Below are 9088 nucleotides of genomic sequence, written 5' to 3'. Positions count from 1 at the left end.
AGACCAGAAAAAAGAGAGTGACAGAGGAGTAGTATTGCCTGCTTTCATTTCACTTTAACCCTCATGCGAATTCTTTCCCTTAGATACATTCACTCTGCTTAATGAGAAATGGGTTGAACCGAGCAAAAAGGTCTCCTTGTGTATCAGTGCATTCTACTGTGTATGCATTATATACACAAAGTAAAGCACCATAAATATATCATCACATTTTGTTAACCTTTTTAGACACTCTAAATAATGTATGAATGGAATATAGAATGGAAAATGTTAATATATATATATACTAGTCAACATTTGAAGACAAACCTTTCATCAAAGTTGTCCTAAAACCTAAAACCAAAATGCATTCTTGTCTCATGAACTGTCATAATTTACTCCACTTATGTTGTTACAAATCTGTATTCTGACTTTTTTTAACTAGATATTTTGAAAAATGTTGGCAACCATACAGTTTCGGTTCCCATTGACATGCATTGTTTGAAGAAATACAAAAATACATCAGACGTAAATAGAACCAAAACTATGTTCATTTTTAGGTGGACTATCCCTTTAAATTTCAGTCACACAAACTTACTGTATCATATGACTTCAGAAGACACTTTTTTTGAAGCTTTAGTCAACCTTGATTGTAATTGCATGAAAAAATGCAAGAAACATATTGTTCATAAAGTCTCCTTTTGTGTTTTCTAAGAAAGGAAGTCAAACAGGTTAGGGATGGCATGAAGGTGAGTAAATGATGACAGACTTTTCATTTTTGGGTGAACTATCCCTTGAAGCAGTAAGGATTTGTCTTTTCATTGCCAGGAACTGGAAGTATTAGTTTTGTTTACTCCTGGCTGTGAGGAATAGTCCTGTTTAAGGTAGCTCATCTGTCTGAGTCGCACTCAATCTAGCTACACCTGGCTTACGGCACAGCCTGTTTAAAATGGAAGCCTACAATCATAATAACGCCAGGCTGGGTTTGTTACGTTATTGTTATTCTCTCTGTACTGGCCTCTGTCTTTCTATTCTTTCCTTTTTTGCTCTCACTCTCTTTTGCTCACCCTCTCAATTCGGTTCAGTTGAAGAACGCTTTGTCGGCATGACTGTTAGAGTAACATCATTACCCAGGCCATGAAGTACCAGTCATGTTTAACAGAATCTGAAGTGAATGATGAAAAGACAATAAGACATTAATTGCACAAATTTAGATGTTCGCTGAATAAAATGGATTGTAAAAAAAGAATAATATGTAATGTAGAATTATCCCTGCACCCTCTCTCTCTCTCTCTCTCTCTCTCTCTCTCTCTATCTCTATCTCTACTCCTTTCGTTCTCTCCTTCTTTCTAACATTTTTTTTTCAGATGCCCGGAGGTCCATGGAGGGTTTTTCTCTTCCTTACTGCTGTTTAAAGAGATCACATAAAATAGAGGGAGAGACACAGGGGGAGCTGTAATTGAGCTGGAATATTGTAACTATGGTGACGAGCAACCCAGTGATACCCTTCCTCTAGCTTTATTATGGGAGTTTATCATGACCGGTGTCAAGTTGAAATCAGCTCATGCTTCTTCTGTCTTGAGTGGTCTGGAGAGGTGGAGGCCAGCAAAGCGATGGTGGTTGGTGGACCTCTGAAATGAGGAAGCAAACCCTTTGTTTGGGTTTTTTAGTCAAATGTAAATTCACACTCCAGTTCCATTTGATGATTTCACTGTTTTTGGGTTAGAGACAAATGAAGCACCAACAGCATATGCTGGTATGTTTTGAAGCATGACAGCTGGTTTAAGCTGGCCCTTAGTTGATCCTTAGCTGGTTTAAGCTGGTCATGCGCTGGTCCTAAGCAAGTAGCTCAGGACCAGTTTAAACCAGCTGTCATGCTTCAAAACATACCTAACCAGCATAAGCTGTTTTTTTCAACAGGACATTTACTTTATGCTTTATACCCTGAGAATGTTTAAGGCCATTTAAACATCTTAAACTGTGTTGTTTTTTTGGATAAGGGTCATAAATGGTTTAAGCAATGCCCAATTACTGCTTTTGTTCAGCAAGGATATATTACATCGATACTTTTATATTGTTAAAGAAAAAGGTTATTAGTGTTTTAACTGTGTTTTGCCAAAATAAATGTACCTAGTTGAGCATTAAAGACAAAACAATCTTAACAACAGCAAACTTTTTTACGGTAGTGTAAATGCCATATTAATGCGTTTTTTGTGTGTGTTATGAAGTTTTTCTAGTGAACAGCTTTTTGTGGGATATGATGGTTTATTGGACACACACTATGTCATCAATACTATAATATTTATTGTGCTTGTATTAACATACATTTTCATGCAAAGTTACATTGTTTCAAAAATAATAATTACAAGAATACAATGAAAAGCAAATTCCATATATCTTTTATTTGTTACTACTGTTTGTCATTAAACAAGCTCTGACTCGCAGATCATCATTTCAAGTAAGTTCATTTTGATTTGGATGTGACTAAAAGTGGTGATGTCTGAGTAGATGAATTTCTTTCTAATTATTCCAGTAATTTTCACCATTAAGGCCCATTTGCAGACTGACTTTGGACATGAAAGGTGGGAAATAACAGATTTACAGTGCAATAAATCAGTCATAGTGATGTGGATGCACTGAATCCTCTCCCCTGATTTTGCTTTTACCTTTCTCAAATTAATGCCATGTTTTTGAAGCTCTGTGAGAGCAGTGGTACTTTTGAAAAATTTAAAATTTCAAGATTTTACACATACAGTAACACCACTGTTTTGTTGTAGTCATATCGGCATTTTTATAGCTTTTCATCTGCAGTAGATTGTGCCTCTTCAGATAAAATGCCTCTAAAGTAAAGACAAGAAACTCGTCCTGGTGCCCTTTCAACTGAATGTGCATACAGATGTGATTGTTTGTCCAAGGTCGAGACCATTGACCGAGATTTCTGTCTTTATAAGCACACAGAGCAGCCCTGAATCAGCTTGCTCCGGTTGTTTGACGGGGAATGAGAGTGTGGCTCCATTAATTAGCCGGGCATAAGCAGGACTGCTGGGAGGGGCGGAGGACGTGTCCATCCCAGCAGAATAGAGCAGCCACTCGTCTCGGCCCACATCGGTGTGTTTTGATAACGGACTCTCGGAATTACGCTGGCTCCTGGTGGACCGCATTCTCCATGCCGTCACAGCCAGCCTTGCTCATAATTCATCCTGCTGGAAAGAAGAAAAAACAAAAGCACAGGGATGAGGAACATTAGCACATAATCACCTGTGTGTCTGCACCAGACATATGAAAGCAGCTCATCTTTACTTTTTTTACATGAACATATGAGGGGAGGAAGGGGGCAATGATGAAGTGTTTGTCAGAGTGTTTTGCGGGCCCACACAACAAGGCATCAGGGAGAGATGGTGAAGAAGACACACTGATAGACCCACACCCCTCCTCTGTCTTTGACGTTTACCACCCCCTTTTCTCAACTGCTCGTTCCCGTGCTCGGCTTGCAGCACAGAGTCATTTATACATGAGTGATTAGAGGCCTCAGAACCGGCGGATATATTCATTTCCTCTAAATGAGCTTTTATTTTCTGGCATTTTTGCGTAGAGGTTTAACACGGCAGCGGTGGAGTGCATTGGATCACATATGTATATGAATTACATGGTTGAAAAACATGTCCAGGTCATTTTTTACTCCAAAATCAACAGGAAAATAAATAAATGAATGCATAAATAAAGCCAAATTATATTAGGATTGTAAATATTTTGTACATTCCAGATAATTTAAGATTTTCTCATTACCATAATGCATTTGGATTTGTTTGTTTGTTTATTTCCCATTATTCTCAATGGTGTTTCTTATTACTATAATACACTTTATTTAAATTGGCATAAATTAAAGGGGAGCACAACAAAGCATTATGTTTAAACATTTTATTGTTCGTAATAATATGATTTTCTTAATTACAGTCATGGACTTCAACATATTTTTCAGCACATACTTTTTTTGCACACATTTTTTTTTTGCATTTTTAAATTATTTGCTTTTAAAAAATATATATATATATTTTTTTTTAAAGTGTCGTTTCTTAATACTACTGTATATGTGACCCTGGACCACAAAACCAGTCATAAGGGTAACATTTTTTAAATTGAGATTTATACAACATCTGAAAGCTGAATAAATAAGCTTTCCATTGATGTATGGTTTATAGGATAATATTTGGCCAAGATACAACTATTTGAAATTCTGGAATCTGAGGGTGCAAAAAAACAATAATTTAAATATTGAGAAAATAGCCTTTAAAATTGTCCAAATGAAGTTCTTAGCAATGCATATTTCTAATAAAAAAAAATTTGTTTTGATATATTTACTGTAGGAAATTTACAAAATATCTTCACGGAACATGATCTTTACTTAATATCCTAATGATTTTTGGCATAAAAGAAAAAAAGGTATTATTTTGACCCATGCAACGTATTTTTGGCTATTGCTACCAATATACCCATGCTTATGACCCATGCTGGTCCAGGGCTCACATATTTGAAATGTAACCCATGAAATTTACCCATAAGCAGTCCTACTGTACAGACACAAACAACTCCTGAGCTGTTATATTGTGAGCTAGACTGAATGCAAAACAAATATTCATCAACCATTTTTCATGCCACACAAACAGCAGATATCAATATCACACATCGGCCAAAACTTTCAAAATCCAGCTGTCGTTTGGTCTGAAAGAGAGGGGGCTTGAGTAATCCACTCAGCACGCTGACTCAGTCGCTCTCTTGTTAATTAATGAAATTGCTTGAACGGTTTCAGGTTGGTGACTCATTGGACTGGTACAGTCATTGATATCTTCCTGTAGAACGTGGGCTTCAGGCAATGTGCAGAGCCACCGCACAGGATTGAGTGCTGAGCGCATGTGCTCGCATGGCATGTTTATCCACTTCATTATTTAGTGTTAATTAAGTTGGAAGCCTTCACCAGTAAGGCAGAACAGTAGCATCTGCTGCGGGACAGAGAAAAAAAGGGGCGGACGAGCCTCCAAATCTGAGACGAGGGGGCCACTTTTCACAACTGAGAGGAACGGAAACGAGCGCCAACGTGATAAGTCTTTAGTGGACCAATTAATGAAGTATGTAAGATGGGGAGTGGCCGGTGGGACAGGACAAAGCGCTGGCATCTGGGTGGGAAGCACATTACAAGAGCCTATTCTGCTGTTTGAACACCCATAAAAGGTGCATTAAAAAAGGGAGGCCCCCTTTAACACTTCCCCGTTGTGTACTAGCCGTCCCTCCGCACATGGGCATGACCATAGAGCAAAAGCGTCCAATAAAGGTTTAATGGTTCTACAGTCACAGGACGGTCACCCCGTGCTCCCCAATGTCCCCGGACTCTAATCGTCCACAATTAAAAGGGAATCATGCGGGCAGAAAAACTGGCCAAATGCACCTCGGAGAGATCTTGTCAAGAGACAGAGGGGACCTCTAATGGTTTTTTAATGTAAATATTTGTTGACTTCAGCAACAGGGCTGTGGAATGTTAAAATCTGATTGAGGGAACCGGAGGAGCTCTTTCCTTTGCCAAATGTAATTATTTCCAGGGCCGAAAAACTTTTCTCTCTGTAGAAGTGCACTCCGAGGAGCTGCTGCTAATGTTCATTTGTGCTAAGAAGAGGGAGCGCATCTCTGCGTTTGGTTTTCAGAGTCAGTATCCAGGTGCAACCTGCAAAGAGAGGTCAAAGTCACTTCGGTCCGCAATCACTCCTTTCTCGCCAGCTTCTACCCTCCCAGTCCAGTCGGCAGAGACACAAGAAGCGCCTCACCGCTGTGCATGAAGGTTCATCCGACAACATCTGCACCACGAGTAGCAACAAAGCCATCAGGTCCCTCTCGAAAAAACAAATTAGCATTACAAATAGACCTGATTAACTGAAATGAAAAACCAGTGGGTAGAGTAAATAGAGCATCCCATCCTGACCACCTACATGCCATGTAAAAGATTTCTGCATTTAACAAACAAACAAATGGCACAGCCCTCAGAAGGAAAGAATTTTAACTGCAGCTTTGATCGTTTCACATGCTAACAGCAGAGATGTCGACTATTTTCATTAGGTGTCATTATGCAGTGTGGAAAATAGATTTTTCTCATACCATCCAGGGAAAAAGGCACACAGGGGTTCAGCCTTTAATGTCTAACAGCCCAATATAAAAATTAATCTCATAAGAATTTGTTTTAAAATGCAGCAGTACATTTAGGTACATTCTCAATTAAAAATTCATGTTACCAGCAGGCTTCAGAGGTGGATTATTTATTATATATTGGCATATGCTAATAAATACGCCTCAACATATTCAAAGTGCGCTTCAGATTAAAAATTGATATTGCTTGTGGCCCTCAGACACAGAATATGCTACTAGTGGCATGGCCGTTTTTATAGGCGCTCTTTCCCGAGGGGTTTCAGCCAAACCTGAAGACATACAGAGGGGAATTCAACCTGATTGAACCTGTCACTTATCGTATTTAGATTCACTAAACGCACATAGTTATGTATCGACTGTGTTTGAAATTGCATGCATTTTTCATATTACAGGAATTTGAGATAATTGTGTGACATGCAAGAGGAGCTTCTGCATTTGTCAACTGCTATTAATCCCACACAAATCTACACGATATACCTTCACTGGAAGCTCATGTTTATTGTGTCTCCTGAGATGTATGAACCACATCCGGTCTAGGATCAAATACCATCTCATCTATCTTCATGAGGGTTTGATTCTAACTGGGTTTGACAGCACTGAGACTTCACTGTTTTTGATATTGAGCTGAGAATAAACTGAGAACAAAGGTATAGTGTGCTGCATATGTTCAAATAACCGGGCTTCAGTGTATTTCACCACATGACCATGTATTGATATGGACTTTTTCAGGCTTTCTGGAAAGCTCAGGGGACAAAAGCGCATATGAGGTATCTGAGATGAGAAATATTAAGCAGACATTTGAAGACATGACTCTGAGCAGTTTGAAAGTGTGACGCGCCAGCGGTTGCAAAGACTTGCGCAGACAAGACTGCCATCTTCTGGCTTTACTGTGGCAACACAGTCTTTACAGAAATACGCTTATGGGAAGGTACCAGAAATGTGAGGTTAGTGGGTTTTGAAAACTGCTTATATAGACAAATCATGCTGCTCTGTTTTCAGTGCTTTACAACTTCATTTATGTCTCTATTTTCTTCTATAACCATCCAGACAGGAAATTTTATTACTCACCGGAGTGAGATGGTATCAGACTTTTGATGCAATTCACTACAGACTCATTACCGTCAGTACATTGGTTTCAATTAATACGTGAGATAAGTTTAATCACTCCCTAAAGACAGATCTTACATCCCATAATTGATCCTTTTCCCATAATTGTTAACTTCATCAAAACTTTCTCAGGATGGTGAATCGGAGCACACCACAACGAGACGACAGACCTTCTTAAGGCATCTCAAGTCCTCTCAGTTGCATTTTCTCAGTGCAAATTGGGAATTGACGGCGCTCACCAGCCTCTGAAAACAGATGGTAGCACACCAGTGAAGGACTGCAAGGACTAGCTGTAGACAGGTGAGCCACTACAGCGAGCACAAATTGTCCTTTCTTTTCTGAAAAGTGCTTAGCTCGTCTCCAAGAGAGGCTTGGGAAGGGTAATGACTGTTATATAGCTGGAGAAGAGTGATGGAAAAAGGGTACAGCCGGACCATTTTGCTACCATTCGCACTGAGCTTCTAGCTCTCTCTCCTCCTGTTTTCTTATGCTCTTCCCCCTTCTCTCTTCATGGCAGCGGTAAAGCCTGAGAGAGATGGAGAGTTTCATAGAACAAGTTTGGCAATGAAGTGAAGAGGCAAAAGAGGTCAGTTACAGACAACACGGCCTGTCAAAAAGAGCGCAAAGAGGATAGGGGACCAACAGAAGAGCAGACCCCTGTGTCAGAGAAAGAACCAGCGAGAGAGGAGAGGAGGAGTTGGGTGTTCTCAGATGACTGGAGGGAAATCAGCAAACACAACAACATACAAAAAACAAATACAAAGAAATACAGAGCAAAAAATAAAGCAGACCCAATGGATATTGACTCTGAAAGTTTGGATCAAATGCATTTAAACTGTTTAAGCTTTCCAAAAGTTTTAGTTTATGTGTTTTTGGAATTGAAAAGTGAAGAACTTTGGGATTTACGGATGTGCTTTACCTTAAGATATATTTTTCATCAATCATTGAAAATTGAGTGTGTCTGTAGAGCTACCAGTGCTTGAGTTAGATAGTCACTCACTCACACAGTTGTCTTGTGTAGCCAGACTTTTGACTTGTATTTTTCACTGCAGCAAGAACTTATTATTTTACAGATCATAAAATAATAATAAAACAAGCAGAATATACTTTTGCTCTTAGTGTGACCGTTCTTCACAGACAGACTTCACCCAATCACAATTGCAATTGAACCTGTTTTTCCGTGTATTTTTGGTAATTAGCATCTATTGTTCAAAGAAATTCATGCTTTTATTCAGAAAGGACACGTTAAATTGATCAAAAGTGATTGTAAAGACATTTATAATGTTACAAAAGATTCTATTCAAATTTCCTTTGCTATTATTTTGAATTTTCTATTCATCAAATTATCCCAAAGAAAAAAAAAATCATAGTTTCCACAAAGACTTTAAGCAACACTGATAATAGCAATGTTTCTTGAGTACCAAATCAGGATATTATATATGCCAGTTTGAACTGGTATGATGTTTTTGCCATATGATATGGTTTGTTAATAAAGTCATTCACGCAGCCACAAATTCATAACCAGTTGCTCCAGTGTGCTTGAATATGAATTAAATTTAAAAGCTACAGCAAAGACCTTTTTTTTTTTTTTTTTTTAGTGAATAACAATTTTAATGTTGGTCTCTAGCTCACAGACAGCTATCATATGACTTCAGTATACTGTGAATATAGTGCATGAGGAGTATGGTTTATTGAGCTTTTATGGTGATTTCTGTTCTTTTTGGAGCTTGACAACACATCGTCTTCCAGCACAGCATGAATATGAATCTTTTGTGTTCCACAGATGAAAGCAAGTCATACAGGATTGGAACGACAT

This window comes from Onychostoma macrolepis, chromosome 12 (genome assembly GCF_012432095.1).
Source record: "Onychostoma macrolepis isolate SWU-2019 chromosome 12, ASM1243209v1, whole genome shotgun sequence".
Classification (NCBI taxonomy): Eukaryota; Metazoa; Chordata; class Actinopteri; order Cypriniformes; family Cyprinidae; genus Onychostoma; species Onychostoma macrolepis.
Note: the sequence above shows the minus strand (reverse complement) of the source record.